This window comes from Narcine bancroftii, chromosome 6, assembly GCF_036971445.1.
Source record: "Narcine bancroftii isolate sNarBan1 chromosome 6, sNarBan1.hap1, whole genome shotgun sequence".
In the NCBI taxonomy this organism is placed as follows: domain Eukaryota; kingdom Metazoa; phylum Chordata; class Chondrichthyes; order Torpediniformes; family Narcinidae; genus Narcine; species Narcine bancroftii.
The window spans coordinates 206960939-206986335 of record NC_091474.1 but is presented as its reverse complement, the minus strand read 5'-3'; the positions used below and the strand labels follow the sequence as shown (position 1 = coordinate 206986335).

Genomic DNA, 25397 nt, shown 5'->3' with positions numbered 1-25397 from the left:
AGCTGGAGCAGGGCGGAATCTTGGACTGAGCGGTTGGCACTGAAAAGAGATTGGAAGTGTTCTGACCATCGGTTGAGGATGGAGATCTTGTCGCTGAGGAGGACTTTGCCGTCTGAGCTGCGCAGCGGGCTTTGGACTTGGGGTGAGGGGCCGTACACAGCCTTTAGAGCCTCGTAGAAACCCCTGAAGTCGCCAATGTCCGCGCTGAGCTGGGTTCGTTTGGCGAGGCTAGTCCACCACTCATTTTGGATCTCCCGGAGTTTGCGCTGAAGATGGCTGCATGCACGACGGAAGGCTTGTTTCTTCTCTGGACAGGACGGCTTTGTAAGGTGAGCCTGGTGGGCAGCTCGCTTCTTTGCCAGCAGCTCCTGGATTTCCTGGCTGTTTTCGTCAAACCAGTCCTTGTTTTTCCTGGAGGAGAAGCCCAGTACTTCTTCAGTGGATTGCAGTATGGTAGTCTTCAACTGATCCCAGAGGGTTTCAGGGGACGGGTTCGTGAGGCGGGTTGCATCGTCGAGCTTTGCTTTGAGGTTTGCCTGGAAGTTTCCTCTCGCTTCGTCTGACTGCAGGTTTCCAACATTGAACCTCTTTCTGGGGGCTTTACTGTTCCTGGGCTTTGGCTTGAAGTGAAGGTTGAGCTTGCAGCGAACCAGCCGGTGGTCAGTGTGGCATTCCGCGCTAGGCATGACCCTGGTGTGGAGCACATCTCGTTTGTCACTTTCTCGCACCAGGATGTAGTCCAGGAGGTGCCAGTGTTTGGATCGGGGATGCATCCAGGTGGTCTTAAGGCTGTCCCTCTGCTGAAAAAGGGTGTTTGTAATGACAAGCTGCTGTTCTGCGCAGAGCTCCAACAGGAGGCGCCCATTGTCGTTGCACTTGCCGACGCCATGCTTGCCCAGGATTCCTGGCCAGGTTTCTGAGTCTTTGCCGACACGAGCGTTGAAGTCGCCCAGGATGACAACCTTGTCGGCTGTAGGGGTGCGTTGGAAACCAACAAGGTCGGGTCAGATACAGCAATGAGCTCTCTGAACCCATCTCCATTAACAATGGTGTGAAGCAAGGCTGTGTTCTCGCACCAACCCTCTTTTCAATCTTCTTCAGCATGATGCTGAACCAAGCCATGAAAGACCCCAACAATGAAGGAGCTGTTTACATCCGGTACCGCACGGATGGCAGTCTCTTCAATCTGAGGCGCCTGCAAGCTCACACCAAGACACAAGAGAAACTTGTCCGTGAACTACTCTTTGCAGACGATGTCGCTTTAGTTGCCCATTCAGAGCCAGCTCTTCAGCGCTTGACGTCCTGCTTTGCGGAAACTGCCAAAATGTTTGGCCTGGAAGTCAGCCTGAAGTAAACTGAGGTCCTCCATCAGCCAGCTCCCCACCATGACTACCAGCCCCCCCACATCTCCATCGGGCACACAAAACTCAAAACGGTCAACCAGTTTACCTATCTCAGCTGCACCATTTCATCAGATGCAAGGATTGACAATGAGATAGACAACAGACTCGCCAAGGCAAATAGCGCCTTTGGAAGACTACACAAAAGAGTCTGGAAAAACAACCAACTGAAAAACCTCACAAAGATAAGCGTATACAGAGCCGTTGTCATATCCACACTCCTGTTCGGCTCCGAATCATGGGTCCTCTATCGGCATCACCTACGGCTCCTAGAACGCTTCCACCAGCGTTGTCTCCGCTCCATCCTCAACATCCATTGGAGCGCTTTCATCCCTAACGTCGAAGTACTCGAGATGGCAGAGGTCGACAGCATCGAGTCCACGCTGCTGAAGATCCAGCTGCGCTGGATGGGTCACGTCTCCAGAATGGAGGACCTTCGCCTTCCCAAGATCGTGTTATATGGTGAGCTCTCCACTGGCCACCGTGACAGAGGTGCACCAAAGAAAAGGTACAAGGACTGCCTAAAGAAATCTCTCGGTGCCTGCCACATTGACCACCGCCAGTGGGCTGATATCGCCTCAAACCGTGCATCTTGGCGCCTGACAGTTTGGCGGGCAGCAACCTCCTTTGAAGAAGACCGCAGAGCCCACCTCACTGACAAAAGGCAAAGGAGGAAAAACCCAACACCCAACCCCAACCAACCAATTTTCCCCTGCAGCCGCTGCAACCGTGTCTGCCTGTCCCGCATCGGACTTGTCAGTCACAAACGAGCCTGCAGCTGACGTGGACTTTTACCCCCTCCTTAAATCTTCGTCCGCGAAGCCAAGCCAAAGAAAGAAAGTGCTTCATAAACTTCTTGTTCAGTAAAAGTCTATCTAAATTGTCTTTATCTATCTTGGTTAATCTCTGTAGTTATTTGTGACAAATAATCATCTATAATCATTTCATCCTGTAACGAATCTGATCTATATAATTTTTCACAAAATTCCCTAAAACTTTCATTTATTTCTTGTCGTTTAAATGTCACTTTATTATTGCATTGTATTGCATTAATTGTTTCAAAATCTGTTCTGAGTTTAGTTACAAGCTAAAACTTTGATATCTTTGTCCTAATTCATAATATTTCTGTTTAGATCATATCATTTTCTTTGTTCTATGTCGACATTGTATTATATTGTAATTTCTTATTAATTAAACATCTATATTTATCCTCTGATGGTGATTTTTGAATACCTTTTTCCAGTACTGTTATTTCTTTTTCTAATTTATCTATCTTTCATATAGTCCTTTTTTAATTTTTGAAGCAAAACTTTTAATCTATCCTCATAAATAAGCTTTGAACGCATCCCAAATAATAAACTTTTATTGAATGTAAATTTTTCTCACAAAATAATTCAATATGTTGTCTTACAAAAACACAAAAATCTTTCCTTTTTAATAACAAAGAACTTGTTCTCCACCTATATACTGACTGCTGTTTTTCAGTAAATCCCAATTCCATCAACAATGGAGAATGATCAAATATTATTCTTGCTTTATAATCAATGTTCAAAGCCCTTGACTTCTGTTGAGCAGAATGTTTTTAAAAAATCCATTCTAGAATACATGTCAAATCTATTAGAATAAAAGGAATAATCTATCTCTTGGATGTTTCCTCCATATATCGATTAAATTTAATCCTTCATTAAATATAACATAGCTTTAGCTGCCTTAGATTTGAGTATTGTTCTAGATGATCTATCTTATAAAGGAGCCAAACAAAAATTGAAATCACCTCCTACTAAAATATTTTCATAAACCTCCACCAAATTCAAAAAAGCATCTTGTATCAATTTTTCATCTATATTCGGTGCATATATATTTAATAAAGTCGATTCCTCTGAAAATATTTGAAAAGGTCTGTAATCACATTTTGAACTTTAACTGGCAAATTTTTCTAAATAATAAATATTTTTTCTAAAGAATTAAATGACGAGGAAACTACTTGATCTACCCAATTTCTTTTTAATTTTAAATGTTCTTTTTCAGTTAAATGAGTCTCTTTTATAAAAAAAACCCAATATCTACCCCAAATTTTGAATACAAGACAAAATTTTCTTTCTTTTTATTCTCCCATTAATAATAAAACTCATAATCTTGATTGCTTTATTCATTTTCCTTATTTATAAAATCCATTTTTATCACTCCTATCCAGGAAGAATTCCCACAAGATAACTTGGTCCTGAGAGCTATCATCCACAATGCAAAAGCATTAAGATTAATGAAGCTGAATACAATATACTTAATTACTAAAGAAAAAGTAAGAAAAGGGTTTTTTAAAAAAAAGAACAAAAATTCCATTCAAGTGCTGGAAGAACCAACCTTCCATTTTACGAGTCATGGCTAAGGCACGAAAACACATGCACCTATCAGAAATCAACTCAACACATTCCCCGACCCCCACAGGAGGAAAATAAAACTTTTATTTAACTAACAATTCCATCTAATATAAGAATTCTTCATTTATCAGAGAGAAGAAAAAAGGGAGGTAAAACCCCTTTTTTGCAACAAATCAGTACCTTCCGTTATTTGAATTTTAGACAACCCCTGAACATATTCTTCAGCTTGAACATAATTTAAAAAAAACACATTCTGTTGGCATGGTACAAATATTTTCCAAGTAATGCAACGCCAATCTATAACCTTTATCATATAAGACTTTCTTAACTGGATTAAATTCTCTTCTTTTCTTTAATAAAGCTTGACTCAAATCAGGATTTAAAAAAAACGTATCCCCTTCATAGTTCAAAGGTCCATATTCTTTAGCTCTCCTCATCGCCAAACCTAGAAGTTTCTCTCTATCCTGTTAGTTCAAAAATCTAACGAGGATAGATTGGGGTCTCTGGCTTGGTCCCAGCTTTAGTCTCAGAGCTCTATGAGCTCTGAATTAAAAATTTGTCTTCAGAATGTTCTTTTCCAAATATCTTTGGGATCGATTCTTGAAAAAAAGAATCACATCTTCTCCTTCTTTACCTTAGGACAATCCCACTATTTTAACATTATTTCTTCTACTATAATCTTCCATTGTTACAGGCCCAGAAGACCCCAAAACCCAGCAGAAATAGATATTCACCAAGACAAAAGGTTACTTAAACTAAAGTAGTTTTTAATTTTCTTTAAACATCAAAACAGGATCAAACTTTAACATATTACTATTACCTTAACTTAACCTACTTCACCCCCTTCTAATTCAAAGGGCACGTGTATGTAATGTGTACAAGTTCAGAAAAGTTATTTGATTCACAGTCCAATCTCACTTCTACCAGTTCCAAGTTCACCAGTATCAGGCAATTCTTATACTGTGCACAGAATTTAACATTGATGAATTTTCATTAAGCTCTGATGTTTAGAAGTAATTGGTTTTCACTCAGGAAGGTTCTCATTGATTTCAGAGAGAGATTCGTTGATTGTTGGACACATACAAACGGATTCCCTCCGATCAGCCAAAAAAACTTCAGTGTCTTGCCAAAGAAACTTGCCCCATCAGGGTTTTCCAGGTCACCACAGAGTTCCTTTTGTTTCCCTTATTTCAGGTGTTTCACTCCTAGCCAGCCATTTCCTCTTGCATGGACCACATGGGTTGTTTCAACAGGCTGAACTCCGAACTCGCAACCCATCTTAAAAATGGGGTTTTAAACCAGCTGCCAGCTTGCCATGCTGCAGAAACCAGTTTTCTCTCTCTACCCCCCCTCACCTTGCAAAACCATATGACCTTCTTAGAACAGCAAACTGCATCTAGACGGATTGCTGAACTGTTCATCTTTTGCTTTCAAAACAATAATCCATTACTCCACACCATGTCCAATTAACACCTACTTGTGAAGTCCTTTAGCAAAGCAGTTTCCATTGTCTTTACAAAGGCACTGGACCAGGAGTGTCTGGTTTGAGAAGAGCTCCTGCATTTTATGTGAGATTTGTTTTGTGAAGTGTTTGTGTTTTTTTTTGTGCCCTACACTAAAACCCCCATTCTAACTCTTTCAAAAACTTATCTATGCACAATATAAAATTTGATATAATCTGTCACACCAGTATATCAACCTTCTCCAACAGTTTTTTCATTCATTAAAATCAAACTAGTCATCATATCTTCAGAAATATTAGATCTCTCTTCAATGCATTGCACCTCCTCTTGAACATCTTGAGCTTACTTTCCAACTTATCCGCTCTTTGTGAAATGTTATTCATCACTTTAACTGTCAAATCTGTTTTACCTTGCTTCAATTCTTCGGACAATTTAAAATTATTTTCCAAAGACAAATGAATTTTTATTTGAGTCAAAAATAGATGAACTTCAATCTTATTAATTTCCTTCTGAAAAGTCTTTTTCTTGCCTCTTGTCTGCTTTTCTTTTAAACTTGAAATTTCTTCTGAACTCTCGTATTCTTTTAACGCTTCTTCCACTGGAGATGTATCCCCTTTATATTCAGATTTGAAACACTGGACTGCCCCTTTAAGAGACCTTGCATTTTTTCCAACTTTTTTTCTTCTGCACCACACATGTCCGACTTCTCGCACATGCGTGATGCAGTTTTAGTTTTTCCTCCAACGCCATCTTTACAGGCCACCGCGAAAAAGGTCCCAAAGAAAGGTCCCTCTCCCGGGTCCTCACCGGCAGATCCAGAGAGAACTTCAGTGGCCTGCTTTGTCACTAAGGTAGGCCCAACTTTCTTCTTCTTCCTGTCAGACTTTTTAGTAGGAATTAACTTGGGCATCTTCTCTTTTTTAGGTGGCATCTTCGTTCTATTAAACACTTCATATTAGCTTTAAAGTAATTTTTGTAAGAATCTTTTCTTTGATAGGCACTTTTTAAAATTGATTCCACAGGAGTCATTGGGGTGCGAGCTGCTCCTCACGACATCACGGAACGTCCCCTGCTAGCCACCATCTTGACCGTAGCTTGGTTGTGTATGGCCTCGAAAACCTGGTGCCTCTGTGCGACTGGGACAATGGGGTGGGGGCTGCTGGTGGAGATGTCACACAGAAGTGTCAGGTTACCTTGGCCGATGGGGACATCTTCCACCTTAAGACCTGAGATGGCTGACCTTTATGCGAGGATCTCAGGGTTGTCCTGCTGCGCTTTGGCGAGGACCATGTAGTCAACCTCCAGGACAGGGCATGAACTGACTCAATTGCAGGGCACAACACTGCATCGGCTACCACATTGCTTTTCCTCCCACGATGTGTTGTATGTCCATGGTAAATTCGGATATGTAGGACAAGTGTCTCTGTTGTCGGGCTGACCATGGGTCCAATACCTTATGGAAGGCAAGCAGTAGGTAACTCTTGTCTGGGGTGTACCAGGAAGGTGGCGTTGGCCAGCGCGTCATTGGCATTCTGGAACGGCCTTGAAGACCCATTGTCCCAGGTAATGTCCTTTGACTTGACCGCCATCAGCGAGAAGAGGGGGCACATGATGCGGGCCACTGCCAGTATGAATCTGTGGTATAAGTTTATCACACTGGTGAAAGCCTGTAGATGGCTTGGCGAAGTTACTGGACCGCCTCGACCTTTTCAGGGTGGAGTTTATTTTGTGCCCCAGGAAATTAATAGTGTCTGGGCTGAATTGGCACTTTGCAGGGTTAATTGTCAGCCTGAACTCACTCAGCCAGGTGCACAGTTGCCTCAGGTGGGCTGCGTGGTCTTTGCAGCTGCGGCTGGTGATGAGGATATCGTCCAAATCAATGAACTCAAAAGGGAGGTCTTGGCCCACTACGTCCATCAGCCACTGGAATGTGTGTGCTGCGTTTTTCAGACTGAAGGGCATGCAGAGGAATTTGAACAGGCCAAAGAGAGTTATAATCATGGTCTTGAGGACATCCTGGGGGTGAATTGGGATTTGGTTGTACCCCCAGATGAGGTCCACCTTGGAAAACACCCATGCCCTGTGCAGGTTGGTGGAGAAATCTTGGATGAGGGGCATGGGATATCTGTCAGGCATGGTGGCCTCGTCCAGGCAGTGGTAGTTGCCACTTCCTTGGTTGTTTTTGGCACCATGTGGAGGGGGGTGAGGCCCAGAGACTGTTGGACACTGGACAACCTCTAGCTCCTCCATTTTCTTAAACTACTCCTTCTCTCGGCTGAGATTTTCGGGAGGGAGCCAGCATTGTCTGGCGTGGAGTGGGGGGCACTCGGTCAGAATGAGGTGCCTTATCCTGAACTTTGGCTCAGCTATGGAGAACTGTGGCACCACTATTGAAAAGATTTCTGACAGGATGTGGGCGAATTTATTATCTGAAAGTGTTATAGAGTTGGTGGGGGGGTGTATTTTGGCTTTCTCCAGAGGCAGAGTCTGAAAATTTCTGGTGTGCAACAAGTGCCTTCCCTTGATATTGACAAGCAGGCACCGGTCACGAAGGAAGTCAGCCCCAAGGAGGGGTTGCTCCACTGCTATGAGGGTAAAGGCCCATGTAAACAGGCTATTGCTGAACTGAAGGTGGGCGGTGCAGATACCAAAAGTCTGGATGGAGGAGCCATTAGCTGCCCTTGTTGCTGGACCCTACTTGCTGTTGTGGGTGTCGAGGCCTGCGAAGGGGTAGTAGGATGCTTATCTTGCACCAGTGTTGACCAGGAAACGCCTGCCCAACAAGTAGTCCCCGACATGGAGGAGGCTATCATGTGGGCCAACCACTGCAGCCATCAACGATTGTTGGCCATGGAGTTTCCCGGAATCCTGAAGGGTGGGCAGCATTGATGGGCCTCTGCACCCCATTGTTGATGATAGCAGAATGGTCCCGGGGCATTAACTTGCCTCTCCGCTGGTCTTGGTCTTGCATTCAGCTGTTCGTGGAGCTTGCTTATGTGGTTTACAATCGCGCTCGTGTCCTTTGCTCTCCAGAGCAAGTCTGCCCGGGCCGCAACCCTCCAAGGTCGCTGAACTCCTTGTTGGTGAGCAAGAGTCAGATATCCTCAGGCAACTGCTCCAGAAAGATCTGCTCAAAGAGCAGGCAAAGCTTGTGGCCCCCAGTCAAAGTGAGCATCTCGCTCATTAGGGCCAACGTGGTCCTGTCCCCCAATCTGTCCATGTGCTGCAATCGGGCAGTGCGCTCGTGCCGGAAATGCCTGAAAGTGCAGGTTAACAGCTCTTTGAGGGATTCATATTTGCCTTGCTCTGGAGGCTACTGTAGGAAATCTACTACTCTTGCAGCTGTGTCTTGATCGAGTGCACTCATGATGTAGAAGTAGCGAGTGTTGGTAGCAGCGATATGTTGAAGCTGGAACTGAGCCTCGGTCATACCTGGCTGCAACACCCAAAATGTTGGGAGCCCGAGTGACACTACGTGGATGGTCACTGGCTCCGCCTGGGCCATCATATTTGGGTACAACTGCTGGTTGGACCTGTTGGGTTCACCAATGTAGCGATCACTCCAGGCAAGTGTGGAGAAGAACACACACACCAAAGCCTTGAAGTTGAGACCAGTTTATTGCACTGGCTGTTGTGTTTATATAGGCCCCAGGCACTAATGTCAGGGCCCCACATCATCAGAGTCCTGGCCTAGGAAATTGGCCGATGTCCCCACCCCAGTTTATTGTCTTCCTGCCGTGCAAGAGGTTACCTAGGACGACGGCCCATGTCACCCCCAGGTCCGCGCGGTCGCTGCATTCATCGGCCATTTTGTGCGCTGGTCCGCATCTCCGTGAGCGGGCCATTACAACAGCAAATGATTGTTAAAAAGTAGGAGAAAAAGGGGAAGAGAACATTGAAGCATCTATACAGGAGGACAAAGATTTTATTATTTGCATCTATCTTTACACATGGTTTAATATTATTAATGATCATTTTGATAAAATTCATTATCCTTTGTAATGACGTCTGCTGAAGAGCAGAAATCCAAGGCCCATAATGTGGAGGCCACAGAGGAAGGCAGGCAATGTGGATTAGCACACAAAGACTGGAGTTAAATTGGATCTCAGCTCACCCAGATTTCAGGTAGATTTACTCTGTTGAGTTATAATGGATTAAAAGCACTTTTTAAAAAAAAAAGTTCCTACAGAGACCTGGACACTGCCACAGTTTCTGAGCATCAAGGTAAAGGACTCTGAGCAGATGATTAGTTTGAGAGATGAACTGAATTGGTTTTTGTTTCAATTACAGAGATGCAGTGAAAATCTGTGTTTTTCATGATATCCAAGCAGTTCAATTACAAGTAGTGCAAGAATAAATTCAAAGGTGTAGGATTTAGTATTAAAGAGAAAAATAGACTTAAAACAGTGCAAGGCATTGTATTTGACTAATGAGAGGTCCGTTCAAGATGCTGATCACAGCAGGGAAGAAGCTTGAATGTCCTTGAATTTGAGGGTTTGTGTTTTCAAGCCTGTGTACGTTCCGTTGTTCTGCTTTCATTACGGGTACAGTTCAGTGTGTTCCAGGCACATGGACTTGATTCTCAATGCCATCCTGAATGTTCCTGCTCTACTCTGTGTGGTCATGGACCAGAGATTATCAGATGCCTCACACCAACTCCCCCTGACATGTTGTGAAAACTGATGAAACTGCTCAGAATTGATTTTAAAGTTCTCCTGTTTGTCTATAAAGCCCTTAATAGGTTAGTTCCATCCTTATTTCACTTCAAGACCCCTCAGGTCAGCTAACTTGGGGCACTTGGCTGTTCTGTGCTCAAATCGTAAACTCAGAGGTGATTGTGCCTTCACAATTGCAGCCCCCAAACTGTGGAACACATTCTTTCCATCAACTTGTATATATCCAGATTGAAGATGTACTTTTATTCACTAGGGACTGGAGTCCTCCTCATGCACCTGATTGTTACCTCGTATTTGTTTTATTCTGTACTTTAAATAGTTTCCGAGTTGTGACGCCTTTTTGATCTGTACAGCACTTTGGTCAACATGAGTTGTTTTAAATGTGCTATATAAATAATTAAGGCGCCTCAGATTGAAGAGACTGCCATCCGTGCGGTACCGGATGTAAACAGCGTCTTCATTGTTGGGGTCTTTCATGGCTTGGTTCAGCATCATGCTGAAGAAGATTGAAAAGAGGGTTGGTGCGAGAACACAGCCTTGCTTCACGCCATTGTTAATGGAGAAGGGTTCAGAGAGCTCATTGCTGTATCTGACCCGACCTTGTTGGTTTTCGTGCAGTTGGATAATCATGTTGAGGAACTCTGGGGGACATCCGATGCGCTCTAGTATTTGCCAAAGCCCTTTCCTGCTCACGGTGTCGAAGGCTTTGGTGAGGTCAACAAAGGTGATGTAGAGTCCTTTGTTTTGTTCTCTGCACTTTTCTTGGAGCTGTCTGAGGGCAAAGACCATGTCAGTAGTTCCTCTGTTTGCGCGAAAGCCGCACTGTGATTCTGGGAGAATATTCTCGGCGACACTAGGTATTATTCTATTTAGTAGAATCCTAGCGAAGATTTTGCCTGCAATGGAGAGCAACGTGATTCCCCTGCAAGCCTGCAAGCTCACACCAAGACACAAGAGAAACTTGTCCGTGAACTACTCTTTGCAGACGATGCCGCTTTAGTTGCCCATTCAGAGCCAGCTCTTCAGCGCTTGACGTCCTGCTTTGCGGAAACTGCCAAAATGTTTGGCCTGGAAGTCAGCCTGAAGAAAACTGAGGTCCTTCATCAGCCAGCTCCCCACCATGACTACCAGCCCCCCCACATCTCCATCGGGCACACAAAATTCAAAACGGTCAACCAGTTTACCTATCTCGGCTGCACCATTTCATCAGATGCAAGGATCGACAATGAGATAGACAACAGACTTGCCAAGGCAAATAGCGCCTTTGGAAGACTACACAAAAGAGTCTGGAAAAACAACCAACTGAAAAACCTCACAAAGATAAGCGTATACAGAGCCGTTGTCATACCCACACTCCTGTTCGGCTCCGAATCATGGGTCCTCTACCGGCACCACCTACGGCTCCTAGAACGCTTCCACCAGCGTTGTCTCCGCTCCATCCTCAACATCCATTGGAGTGCTTTCATCCCTAACGTCGAAGTACTCGAGATGGCAGAGGTCGACAGCATCGAGTCCACGCTGCTGAAGATCCAGCTGCACTGGATGGGTCACGTCTCCAGGATGGAGGACCATCGCCTTCCCAAGATCGTGTTATATGGCAAGCTCTCCACTGGCCACCGTGACAGAGGTGCACCAAAGAAAAGGTACAAGGACTGCCTAAAGAAATCTCTTGGGCCTGCCACATTGACCACCGCCAGTGGGCTGATAACGCCTCCAACCGTGCATCTTGGCGCCTCACAGTTTGGCGGGCAGCAACCTCCTTTGAAGAAGACCGCAGAGCCCACCTCACTGACAAAAGGCAAAGGAGGAAAAACCCAACACCCAACCCCAACCAACCAATTTTCCGCTGCAACCGTGTCTGCCTGTCCCGCATCGGACTTGTCAGCCACAAACGAGCCTGCAGCTGACGTGGTCTTTTTACCCCCTCCATAAATCTTCGTCCGCGAAGTCAAGCCAAGCCATAAATAATTAAACAAAACTAACTGAACTATTTATGTGATCATTATGTGATTTTTTTTGTGGGTGTGTGCTTGTGCACCTGTTCCAGAGACAGATGAGAATAAACTTGAACTATTTTCCATGGTCTGGGAACGTCTGCCACTGGCTTTTCATGTTCTCTGTATTCCTGCCTGGCTAATGAACGAAGGTGTCTGCAAATGTGATATGGCATGGAGCAGTGTGCAGAGCAGGTTTCCAGGGTTTGCTTCAGTGTTGTAGGCAGTCGACTCCAGTTCTGGTAATGCCAATCAGGTTTTCTCTTTCTGACTACTCTTCTTGGGCCTCCACAGCCCACAGCCTTCATTCTAATCACTTGCCTGACATTTGCCAATAACTATCTCCCCACCCAAATCTGAGCTTGATCTTTCAACCTGAAAATAATTATTTCCACCCCCTCCCCCACCCCCAACACCTTTTAGCACCATTCTCTCCCTGCAGATTCCCTCCCTACTTTATAGTCATCCTTATACAATACCTAATTCAGGGACATAATATTTCAGACCTCCTGTTTTCTGGAGATTGGCTGGCTCTACTTGGTGCCAATGAATTAACACATACCTAAGTAAAGACCAGGACCCACTGCAGTTCACCTACTGCCACAATCATTCCACAGTAGATGCAATGTTATTGCCTCTCCACTCAGCTGGAATTACCAAGACAACAGTTTCATATACATCAGGCTGCTTTTCATCAATTACAGCTCAATACCTGGGCCTCTGCATTTCCTTCTGTAACTGGATCCTTGACTTCCTCAATGAAAGACCACAGTCAGTGCAGATTGGTAGCAATGTCGTCTCTTCACTGACAATCAACGCAAGTGCACCTCAAGGTTGCCTGCTTAGCTCACTGCTTTACTCTCTCTACTCCCAGGACTGTATGGCTAGACACAATTCAAATACCATCTACAAATTTGCCCATGGCACCACGGATGTTGACAGAAGCGAACAGGTGTGAGATAGATTATCTAGCTGAGTGGAGTCACAACAACTTTTTACCCAATGTTAGCAAAACTCAAGAATTAATTATGGTCTTCAAGAGGGGGAAATCAGGAGAACACAAACCTGTCCTCATCAAAGAGTCAGCAGTAGAAAGGGTCAACAGATTTCTGGGTGTCAACATCTCTGAAGATCTATCCTGGTGCCTCCGTGTTAATGCAATCACAAAAAATGAATTTGAGAGGATGTGGAATGTCAATAAAGACTTGCAAATTTATACAGGTGTACCGTGGAGAGCTTTCCAACTGGTTGCATCACCGTCTGGTATGGAGGTACCAATGCACAGGACAGGAAAAGACTACAGAGAGTTGTGAACTTGGCCAGTGCCATCTTGGGCATAAGTCTTCAATCCATTAAGGACATCTACAAGAGATGGTGTCTCAAGAAAGCAGCCTCCCCACCCAGGCCATGCCCACTTCTTAGTGTTGCCATCAGGATGAACTCCCAATGTTCCTAAAACAGCTTCTTCCCCTCTGCCATCAGATTTCTGAATGGCAATGAACCACAGATGCAATCTCACTTTCTTTTGCAGTTATTCATTTGTTTACGTGGGCTGCTACAGATAGTGTAGCGGTTAGTGCAGTGCTATTACAGCACCACCAATCAGTCATGGGTTTGAATCCCGCACTGTTTGTAAGGTGCTTGTATGTTCTTCCCGTGTCTGCATTTCCTCCAGGTGCTCCGGTTTCCTCCTGCCCTTTAAAACATACGTGGGTTGTAGGTCAATCAGGTGTAATTGGGCGACGTGGGCTTGTGGGCCAGAAGGCCCATTACTGTGCTGTATGTCTCAATTAAATTAAATAAATCGCAGATACTAGAAATAGGAAACACAATCAATGCCTCAGAAAATCAGATAACATCTGTGAAAAACCAAACAGCTTGAAAACTAAAGTGGCTTCAGTGTCTGAAATGTGATGCCCACAAGATGAAAGGAAATCTGATAAGACAACTGAATAAAAGATTTACTTCTCTGCAGACTGCACTTGGTTCTGACATGAGGGGACGAGTCCTCAATTCATGCACTTACCCAGCCCTTTTAATTGTTCAGATTGTTTTCTAACTCTCGTTCGAACTTTTTTGGGGGGGGAGGGGGTTAAATAATGAGTGTCAGATATTGCAAGCGAGTGTGAGATCAAATTTCAACTAAACATCACGCGTGTTTATGCTTGGTGAGTAACAGATGTTAGAAAATATCCTTAAATAGACTTTTAGTTGGTTAAAGCTGTTTAGGCAGCTTTTGATCTTCATTGTGCTGGACTCTGATGAAGCTACAATTGATATGTAAATTGATGTGACAGTTATCCCAGTGCATTGTGCTTGTCGGCTATGAATGGGACATTTTTAGGTTGAGGCCTTTGGTTTGTAGGTCCCTTCCTTGCAGTTTGCTGCAGAAAAATCCTGGACGTGAGGATGTGCTGCTCTGCTGGGGAAGCTGTAACTGTAAGTACTCGCTGTACTTTATCCTTTTCTCGTCATGTTAAATTGATGATTGCTAGTCTGTTCAGAAAATCATAAAGGCTTTCTTCACAGCCCCTCCTCCTTTGATAAGCAATTCTTGACCTCCTGCTTAGGCAGGAGTCTTGAGTGTTACCAAATTAAAAATAAATTGGCTGCTTTTCCAGAGGCTTTTATTGTCAAAACAAACCATGCACACACACACTCTTTATCGTTTAGGCGTTTATCGTTTATCATTATCGTTTAGGCATTACTGCATTTTTCTAAGATCTACTGATCGATAGTAGTCACTTCTAGTGTTCCATTAATAAACTATGTTCAAGCATTTTTCTTGCATCAAATCAGAAATTAGAGTTAAGTGCCTATTTTTCAGGGTGCAATTTTAGCACAAAGACCAGTGAAGCGGAATGAACAATGTAGTGCTACGAATTCAAACTGGTGTCACAACTCATTTCAGTGAGATGCTGAAAATCTCTTGCTATGCACATAAGCCTATAAAGTTAAAGTGTATTGTATTCCAATTTTAGAATGTTAAATGTCCAACCATTCGGATGTTTAAATCTCTTGGGGAAATTTAATAATATAGGAGATATCACCGTGCTAGTTATTGGAACATTTTTAGACTTGCGTCAGTTTGGAAATGGGTGAGAGTGAACCTTTGTGAGCTGGCTCTTTTGGTTTATTGAGGGAGGGGAAGGTTAGCAACAAAAGACAGACAACCTTGTTCCAGGCAGCTCGTGTGGAAGGGAGGAGCCGTGATCAAAGCTGGTGCATAATAAGATAACGCAGAGGGTGGTTTGTGTAATGGAGCCAATCACAGCATTGGAGATTTTATTGCTACTTGAGCGGAAAGCCAGCTGCATCAAAAATAAAATAAACCTGTTTTCTTCGGACTGAAAGCCACCGTTTTCTCAAATGAAGTCACATGTTTACGAAACCCAGAAAGTTCTTTACTTTTGTGAAGAGTCATTACTTTATTTCAATGAAGTGTATTATAATAGTCCAAAACATCTGACTGAATAAATATGCCATTTGATATAGCACTAAAACTTTTAATCTCAAAAGAACACTGGTTTAGTTGCTAGATTTAAGTTATTGCTAAGGATTGTTGGTTTGCGGGTTTTGGGCATGTTGCAGTATCAATGGGGAGTGCGTGTTATTGGAGATGCCATCTTTGCAGTGGGATACCTGTTCTCTCTCTTCAAATGTATGTTAAGGATCACGTGGCATTTGAAGATGTCTTCTGGTCAACATTCAGCCATCACCAGGCACAGTTTAATTGCCAGTCTTTCCATTGTTGTTTGCATCACATGGTTTTAAGCCAGTAATTTGTAAAATAGCTTGGAACCCGGTTCAATCTTTGAAAGTCAAAATGTTGGTTATCCATCTTTGTGGTTATATCTCCTATGGACCCTGCAGGATCCGCTGGGTTTCTTTAAAATAAATTTATACATACAAAACAGGTATTTTGGCACAAGAGTCCGTGCTGCCCAATTTACGCTCAATTAACCTACACCCCAGAACGTTTCGAATGGTGGGAGAAAATGAGAGCCCCTGGGGAAAACCCATGCAGACACACGTATAAACACTTTACAGACTGCGCAGCATTCGAACTCTGGTCCTGATCACTGGTGCTGTAAAAGTGTTGCACTGACCCCCATGCCAACTGTGCTACCCAACACTTTAATTTATAAAAAGAAAATCAACACCCATTGAGCACCAAAACCAATTCTGCATCACATGGTTAACAGAGCAAGAAATTGGCTGCTGATCATGTGGAAAAAGTAACAGGTTTTTATCAAAATTCACTCAGTTCTTAGCAAGAAGAATATCAGAATCTGTAGGACAGCACCAGTAGGCAATTCCGATGCCATGATTCGTAACCAATCTTGGGATTATGACTCAGCAACTAAGATCATTGGGTCATTTTCTTTTTGCTACTCCCAAACTGATAAACAGTGGCCTCCATTATGTTTGGGACAAAGACTTTTTTTTATTTGCCCATGTGCTCCATAGTTTTAAGTTTGTAATCAAACAATTCACATGTTATTAAAGTGCACATTCCAGATTTTATTCAAGGTTATTTGTATACATTTTGATTTGACATGTAGAAATTACAGCACTTTTTATACATAGTCCCCTCATTATAGGGCATCATATAGCTTGGGACCTTTGACTTCAAAGGTGTTTGTAAGTATGTTTAATTGCTTCATTGGTGCAAGTGTAAGAGAGCTAGGCTTGCTTCTAAGCATTTGATCACCTTTGGAGTTTGTAGTTGCCATTTTTCAACCTGAGGACCAATGAAAGTCAAAAAAGCCACTATAAGAAACACCACCCAAACCTTAATGATGTTCCAAACTGTTGGTTTTGGTAATCCTCAAGTTTGGGCAATGCTTCTTATTGTTCTTGTTTTTCAGCCTCATCATGGCTTCTTTGACTTTCATTGACACAGCTCTGATCTTCATGTTGAAAAATGACAACGACAGACTCCAAAGATGATCAAAAGTTTAGAAGCACTGAAGCAATTAAACATACCTGAGTACTCACAAACACCTTTGAAACCCAGTGTCCCAAATATTGTGGTGTTCTGAAATGTCTAAAAAGTGCTGTAATTTCTACAGGTCAATGTATAAAAATAACCTTAAATGAAATCTGGAATGTGGACTTTAATTATATGTGAATTGTTTGATTACAAACTTAAAACTGTGGAGCACAAGGGCAAATAAAGGAGAAAAAATGTCCCCAACATTAGGAAGGCTACTGTAGCTGCTCATTGCAGACCCAATATTATTTGTTTGGCTTCCACAGGACATCCATCCCCTTTCTCTGCCTTAAGACTCGATAATTTCGCATTATAGCCTCCAGTCTCTCCCTAGTGCCACATCCACTCAAACAGGCAAGTCTTTGTTGGGCAAACTGCGAAGGCATTTGGAATTGCAGAAAATAAATGGGAATATAATTCAATATCTTAGAATACAGGTACAAAATTAAATGGCAGAATGAGCTCAGGTTACTATTCCAGACTTAAAATGGGAAGCCTGGAATATGAACCAAAAGTGATCTTTTCAGCCGTTTTGATGATCTTCTGTGACTTCCAGCCTGATGCTTTGCAGCTACCATACCACACAATGATGCAGCCAGATAGGGCACTGTCAATTATGCCTCCTGTAAAAGGTTGTCAAGATATGGGCCGGTGAAAGATGGGGACTAACGCTGACCCCACCTGAAATTAGTGTAACTGAATGAACAGTCTGGAAAGGGAATACACCCACATTTATAACACAAATGTACTCTGCACTCCAGAGCGAGGGTTGCAGAGGTCAAGGGAAAGATGGGAGTAGGACTTGGGTGTTTTCAGAAAGAAGCTGGTCAGGTTGGTGCAAGGACAGCATCACACCAATTATAAATGCAAGATATGGACTAGTTCAGTATAATTTTTTACACCAATTATATCTTACCCCACAAAAATTACACAGATCAAAAGCCAAAATTTCAGAGTTGTGTTTCAGATGTGGGGCTGAGACAGGAACGTGGTCATGCATCAAAGTGAGGCTAGTTTGGCAAGAAATCGCAGGAAAATTAAGCACGAATACAGGAGTGGCCTTCACGGGTGACCCGGAGCTATATGGACCAGGTAATTTTATGGAAATAAGCAACAAATTGACCAAATATCAAATCTCATTTATAACAATAGCACTGGCAATAGTGAAAAAAAAATATCATGATCACTTGGAAGTCTGACTCCCCTCTACTTATAGCATGATGGACTGCCGAAATGAACAGCCGTATACCTATGGGGGAAAAAAAGAATAAATATGACACTTTTGTAAAGGTCTGGCAGCCATACCTGGATCACATAGGGGCCCAGAATCAGTAATAAAAAGGAACAAAAAAAGGGGTATAAAACTATTATATATACAAAAATGTAGTTTCCCCAACTGAACTCTATATAGTTAAAATATACGTAAGCTATGATGGTGAACAGATCTGTCTGTGTGGAGTGGGAAGAGAGTGCAAGACTGCTTTTGTTTCGTTTGTTGTGTTCGTAAGAAAATGTTTAATATATTGTAAATTTAAAATGTTACTATGTATATATTTTGAAAAAAAAAAATTAAAAAAGAAAAATATGGGCTGGTAGCCTTGCCCTCCTCAACTTCCTTAGGAAGTATAGGCAATGCTGCGCCTTCATGACTAATGAGGAGGTGTTGTGGGTCCAGGACAGGTCATCATTTTTGTGCACAGCAAGGAACTTTGTTCTCTCATTCTCTCCACAACAGAGCCATTGATGTGTGAGGGAGAATGGTCGACCTTCGTCCTCCTGAAGTGCACAATCACCTCCTTTGTCTTGCCTGCTTTGAGGCTCAGGTTGTTCTTCTCGTACCATTTTACAAGCTGCCCGATGTCATCTCTGTAAGCCGACTCATCATTGTTGCTGATCAGGCAAACTGCTGTTGTATGAAGTCCGTACTCAAACGTGACAGTGCAACTGAAATGTGCCTCAGCCTTTCTAACCATATTTTTTAGAGTGCAGCTATTTTATTTTCATGGTTATTATCGTTCTCTGTGTTCTGGCATCGCATCTATAACTTGGTGCAATCCACAAAAGTGCTGGAGAAACTCAGCAGGGCATGCAGGGTCTATAGGAAGCAAATGGATGTAAACAACATTTTGGTCTGAGCCCTTTGTAAAGGTCCATGAAGAAGGCAGACAGGCACCTGAATGAAATGGTGGGGGGGGGGGGGAACTCAGGCCATTTGGCAAGAGGTCATAGATGGGTAAGGGTGAGAGGGATGAAGTGGAAAAAAGCTAAGTGATTAGGGCCACTCTCTGAATGGAGAGGGAATTGGGTGGGAGCTGGATGAGATGAAACCGAGAAATAGTGAAAGAGAAAGAAACAGGGAGGGGTCTATTGGGAACTGGAAAAATCGATGTTAATGCCATCTGGTTGGAGAGTGCCAGGGAAAATACATCTTGCCAACCAGATGGCTTTAACATAGATTTATCTGATTTCTCATGCCCCCCCACCACTCTCTTTCACTTTTCCTCTGGCTCCCCACATCCTTCCCTCTCCATTCAAATAGCTGCCCCCTCTCTCCCCATCACTTTTCAGCTTTTTTTCCCACTCTTCTGCCCTCCCACCCTTATCCACCTAAGATTTGTTGGTTGGCCTGAGCTCCTTCCCCTGCCCTTTCCTTCCACCCTCCACTTTTTATTCAGATGCCTGCTCATACCTTGACCAAGGGCTCAGGCCCTTTGCTTCCTGGAGATGCTGCTTTAACTGCTGAGGTTCTCAAGCATGTTTATGTATTGCACTCGATCACAGTATCTTCAGACTTTCCTGTTTAAGTTTATAACTTTGATGTACCTCTGTATTAGCACCCTGTCTAACTGCTCACGATTGACAAAGCTTGCTCCCTTCAGAAAAAGATGTTCTGTTGATTTAACTCTTATTTTCCAGTGTAAGTACTGCAGTAACACAAAATAGCCCAGACACCGCAATATTTATGAGAAGAAATGTTCATGTTCCATGAAACCCTGCTAGGGGCAAAATAATTCCCATGATCTAGATATTTACGTGAATTTCACTGACAACCACACAACAATATCTCTGGGTGATGCCAAGTTTTCTGTTTGCTTTCACTGCCAAACAATTTCCCATCCATTACTATGACAGCGATGGGATTTTCATAGGCCAGAACAAAATACTTGAGTTGTTACACCTCCTTATTGTATGAGGGTTTCAAGAAAGCTGCATTTGTGGAAAAATACTTGAGCTGTTCAAAGTTATTGCAAGTGACATGCAATTCATTGTAAATTGAATCTAATGTGGGAAACAAAAGATCAGCAAGGCAAGGCTCTTTTGTGAGGACTACCTTTTTAATAACACAATAAATAAATTTCATTGTAAATTGAATTGAATGTGGGAAACAAAAGATCAGCAAGGCAAGGCTCTTTTGTGAGGACTACCTTTTTAATAAGACAATAAATAAGTTTGACAGTGCTGTCAAAACCATAACGTGCACAGCTGTATAATTGGGCTGAATGTTCCAATACACCTCTACAGATAATGGCTTGGATTTTTGGAAGAAATATCAGCAGTTACTTTGCATATGATGAGGTCTCAAAGTCACTGGGAATTCATGCAATTTCTAACCAACCAATCTCTAAAGATGGACATCCGGTGCAGACTCGAAAGGCCGACATGGCCTGTTTCCGCTCTGTAAATGGTTATATGGTTATATAAGAGTCCAATGTAAAATTCTGGAGGCTCCCTCTGCTCCAACGACCTGTAATTGATTTGTCTGCTGCAGGGTGAGTGATTGAGAGAAACAAGGGGAAGTGTTAGTATTTTTAACTTCATTAAGTTTTGATTTCAGTTAAACATTTTTATACATCCGTGTGGAAGACCTGTGCTGATGAGAATTGGGCCACATCTCTCAGCAATAACTTCACAAAGCTTACAGAATCACATAATGGTTATAGGATGGGGGGGAAGGCCATTTGGCCCATTAAATGTGTACCAAATCCACGTGATAGAGATAGTGTCGGTCTCTTGCACACTACCCAGAGCTGTGCATATTCTTTCCTAACACCTTCGAATCAAGTTCTCTTTGAACACCTCAATTGCATCTATCCTCCACTGAAATTCATCACTGCCATTCCTATGAATATTAGCACAAGAATCGGTTGCCCAACCTCTGGGCTGAGTCAGCCCTTTAATTTTGTATTGCAAGATATTGAATTATATCCCTGTTTAATTTCTGCTATTCCAAATGCCTGTTTGAATGGATGTGGTACCAGGGAGAGACTGGAGTTTATAATCCAAAATGGGTGAGTCTTAAGGCAGATACAGGGGATGGATGTCCTGTGGAAGCCAAACAAATAATATTGGGTCTTCCTGAGCAGCTGTATCAGTCAGGGAGTAGCAAAAGGAAATTGGCCAGTGATCTTAGTTGCCGAGTCATGATCCCAAAATTGGTCATGAAACACGGCCTAAGGATTGCCTGGTGGTGCTGCCCTGCAGATTTTGTGCAATATTCTGATATTCTTGCTGAGAGTTGTGTGGTATTTTGATGAAAACCTGTTTTTATTTTCTGAATGGCCAGCTGCCAATTTCTCGCTCTGTTAACCAAGTGGTGCAGAATATTTTTCCATGCACAATGGGTGTTGGTTTTCTTCTTGTGAATTAAAGTGCTGGAGAAACTCAGCAGGTCTTGCAGGGTCCAAAGGAGATAATCTCAATGAAGATATATAACTAACATTTTGCACCTGAGCCCTTCGTTAAAGTACGCTGTGGGTCCTGCTGAATTTCTCCAACACATTTGTCTATTTACTGTTATCACAAAATCTGCAGACTTAATTATTTCACTGTTTTCTTTTTAATTTTACTTCTAGGAACCAAATGTAGACTAAAGCTTACCACCAACATAATTTTGGTTATTGGTGCACCGTGGTTTCCTCGCTACATTGAATACATTGAATGGTTGTAGATTCAAGAGTTTGGGTCCTCTGCCAAGAATATATAATCAAGCTTATTCTTCTCTTCAGGCTACGAATTTATACCAAAATTAGTTTTGCAAAGGAAGTGGCATTCTGGTTTCAGAAAGCCACTTAATCTTCAGAGATAAATTGGTTATATATAATTTTAGAATGCAGATTAACGAAAGAGCTGTTACAGCCCAATTTTAACTTTTCTTCCCAATGTTGTCGCATGCTATCAATAGCAGTTTGCCACCCCTTCAAGTTGTGAAACTGCTTATGTGAATTGCCAGGGATTTTCAGAGAAATTGGATTATAATAGGAGAGTGTTTTGCATCTTTTAAGTGCACGTTACAAGCGAGTTTGGCCTGGAATGCACTTTAGAGGGAGATTTAGGTAATGAGGAACAAGGGCCCAAGGTTTCAATTAAGGAACCCAGTGCAGTAAAGCACAAGAACAGGCCAACCATGATGTCTCGTTAAACTAATCTTATCTGCCTGTATGTGATCTATTTCCTCTATGTTCATGTGCTTGTCCAAATGCCTCTTAAGCATCGCTGTATTGTCTGTTTTCCCATCACCTTGCCTGGTACTGTGTTCCAAGCTTACCTCGCACAGGTAAGCTGTTCCACCCCCTCGCCACACCTTAAAGCTATAACGTCCAGTGTTTGAAATTTCCACCCTGGGAAACAACTACAATTTATGCCTCCCTTCATTTTATGAAATGTCTGTTACCTCCTTATGGCTTTTACTCCACCAAAAGAGGGCAAGTTCATCCACTCCCTTCTTACAGTTAGTATCATCTAATCCAGACAACATCTTAATAGGCCCCTAAAGATGATGAAGAAGGCACATGGTTTGCTGCCCATTATAAACCAGGATATATAACATAAGAGCAGGAAGGTCAAATTTATAAAATTCTGGTTAACTAAAGTATTGTGTAGCTCTGATCTCCACACTGAGAATGGTGTGATTGTGGAGAAAATTTCCCAGGATAATGGCTGAGATGAAATGTTTCAGTTATAAGGAGAGATCAGATAAGCAGGGTTTTTTTTTAAGGTGGGGCAGGGAAGATATACAAAATTGAGGGACCTAGGGGAGATGTGAGAATTCTTTTCCTTGATTTGGTGACCTCTAAAACAGAGTACAATGGTTTAAGGTAATGAACAGGGAAGGTTAGAGTGGGGCAGGAGTGGGTAAGAGGATTATTTTACCACTCTGATGGTCGGAATCTGGAATATACAGCTTGAGAAAGTGGTGCAGGAAGGTACTCGCGCACAGTTTGTATCAGTAAGGAAAGCATGCCTCTGCTACATGGTCACCTCAGGTAGACCTGACAGGTTGAAAATCTTTGGTACATGTTTTGTTGAGGAAAAACGATGTGACACCCACTGAAGAACAGGCACTCTGCATAGCTGCATCTGAGGAGAGGAGAAGCCTATTCTGGGTGAACCCACGCAAAGCAATGGGACAAGACAACACATCTAGTTGGGTGCTGAAGGATGGTGCAGCCCAGCTGGCAGAGTTCCTAATGGAAATCTTCTCGAACTCCAACATTCTTCTGACCCTCCAGGATTCAAGGCAGCCACAATCATCTTGGTGCTTCAGAGACTGATAGTAACTGGACTATGTGTCTCCTAATGCCCAGTGGCACTGACCTATTATCATGAAGTAGTTTGCGCAGCTGGTGATGCAAAGCATCAAAGTGCACCTTCCACTGACATTGGACTTGTTCCAATCTGCCTACCGTCCAAACTTGTCCACAGACAATGCTATAGCCTTGACCGTCCACTCTATCCTTGCCCATCTAGTGCATGATGCCTCATCTGCCAGGCTGTGGTTCATTGACTTCAGCTCAGCGTTCAACATTATCATACCTCAGACTGGTGGATAAACTGTCTTTGATGGGACTTGACACCCTTCTCTGCAACTGGATTTTGGACTTCTTGACTGAAAGGCAGGCAGTCTATACAGGTTGGTAGCAAAATCTCCTTTCCCATTACGCCAAGCATCTCAGGGTTGCATGCTCAGCCCACTACTCTTCACAACTGTTGACTCACACTACACTGCCAGATTCCATTCCAACCAAATCGTCAAGTTTGGGGATGATACCACAGTAGTTGACCTCATCGGCAACAATGTTGAGTTGGCTTACAGAGAGGAGGTTGGGCGCAAGAACAGCAATCTGAGTCTCAATGTGGACAAGACAAAGGAGATGATTGTGGACTTTAGGAGGATGAAGGTTGACCATATTCTCCATTACACATCACTGAGAGAGTGGACATCAGAAAGTTCCTTGGTATGCATCTAACAGATAATCTGTTCTGGGACCACAACACCCCCTCATTAGTCAGGCATTGACACTTCGCAAGGAGGCAGAGGAGGGCAAGACAACCGGCCTCCATCATGATCATTTTTCACAGGAGCATAATTGAGAGTGTCCTGTCTGGCTGCATCATTGTGTGGTATGGTGGCCGCAAAGCATTGGACCAGAAATCAATACAGAGCGTCATCAAAATGGCCGAGAAGGTCACTCGGGTCCCCCTTTCCTCTATTGGGGGAATTTACTAGGAGCATTGCTTAAATAGGTCTGAAAGAATTGTAGAGAACCCTTTCCACCCACCATAAAACATCTTTAACCCACGACCATCAAGGACGAGGAACAGGACCATCAAAATCAGGCTGGGAATTATCTTCTTCCCGCAGGCTGTAAGAATAACGAACAATATCCTGTAATCCAAGTAAATAATTTGAAAATATTTATTTTAAAATATATCTTTATGTCCGTATGCGATTATTATGTGCTGTGTATGAATGAGTATGCACTGCAGTCCAGAGAAACACTGATTTGTCTTGTTGGATGTGTACAGTCAGTTGAGAAACTTGAACTTTATTTGTTCAGTGAATGATAACTACTATTCTCGTTAGATTCTTGTTTACCTCTCTCTTCCTCCCACTGGGTTTGTAATTTGGTTCCCCTCCCTCTTTGAAATTCTAGCATTGAACAGGATCCTCCTTTCAGTGAAATCCCAGGAAACGAGTTTTTTAATCATTAATATTTTTTCTCCGACGATGCTTGTCATTTTACTTTTTACATCTGTAACTTTGATGTTCCTTTTGACTGATCTTAATTGCATCTTTTGATGACTGATTGCTGTTTGATCTCAATCCATACAGAGTTCAGCAGAGAAGTGGCAGATGGAGTTCAAGTCTGATAAATGTGAAGTGATGTGTTTTGGAAGATCAAACTTGAATGTGCAGTATCTAGTTAATGACAGGATTCTTAATAAAGTGGAAAAATGGAGGGACCATAGAGCAATTCCAGCAGTGTGGAGAATTATGGGTAGGGAAGATGGCCATTGCTCTGCTGTGTATTTATGATGCATGGCGCTATGGCACTAGTCAGCCTATCTCCATTGGATCCGGAGAGCGCTACGAGGTGCCTCGCCATATAAATGTGACGCTGGAGCGTTTTAGGACGGCTGTCTGAAAGGCAAGTTTTCCATCCGCACTAGTAACCGGACTCCAGGCGGAAACCTGACATGAAATGGCTT

The 25397-nt window shown here is 42.9% G+C and overlaps 1 protein-coding gene across 8 annotated transcripts in view; it reads left to right on the top strand.

The window, feature by feature from the left end:
• ankrd6b (ankyrin repeat domain 6b) overlaps positions 1-25397 on the top strand; it is a 194777-nt gene that overhangs the window by 46144 nt on the left and 123236 nt on the right. The window contains exon 1 of one of the 8 annotated variants that reach the window (XM_069887330.1): positions 14252-14350. The exons of the other annotated variants lie outside the window; for them this stretch is intronic. The gene's annotated coding sequence lies outside the window, so the exon portion shown is untranslated. Of the gene's footprint in view, positions 1-14251; positions 14351-25397 lie in introns of those variants that run through there. 8 annotated transcript variants of the gene reach the window in all.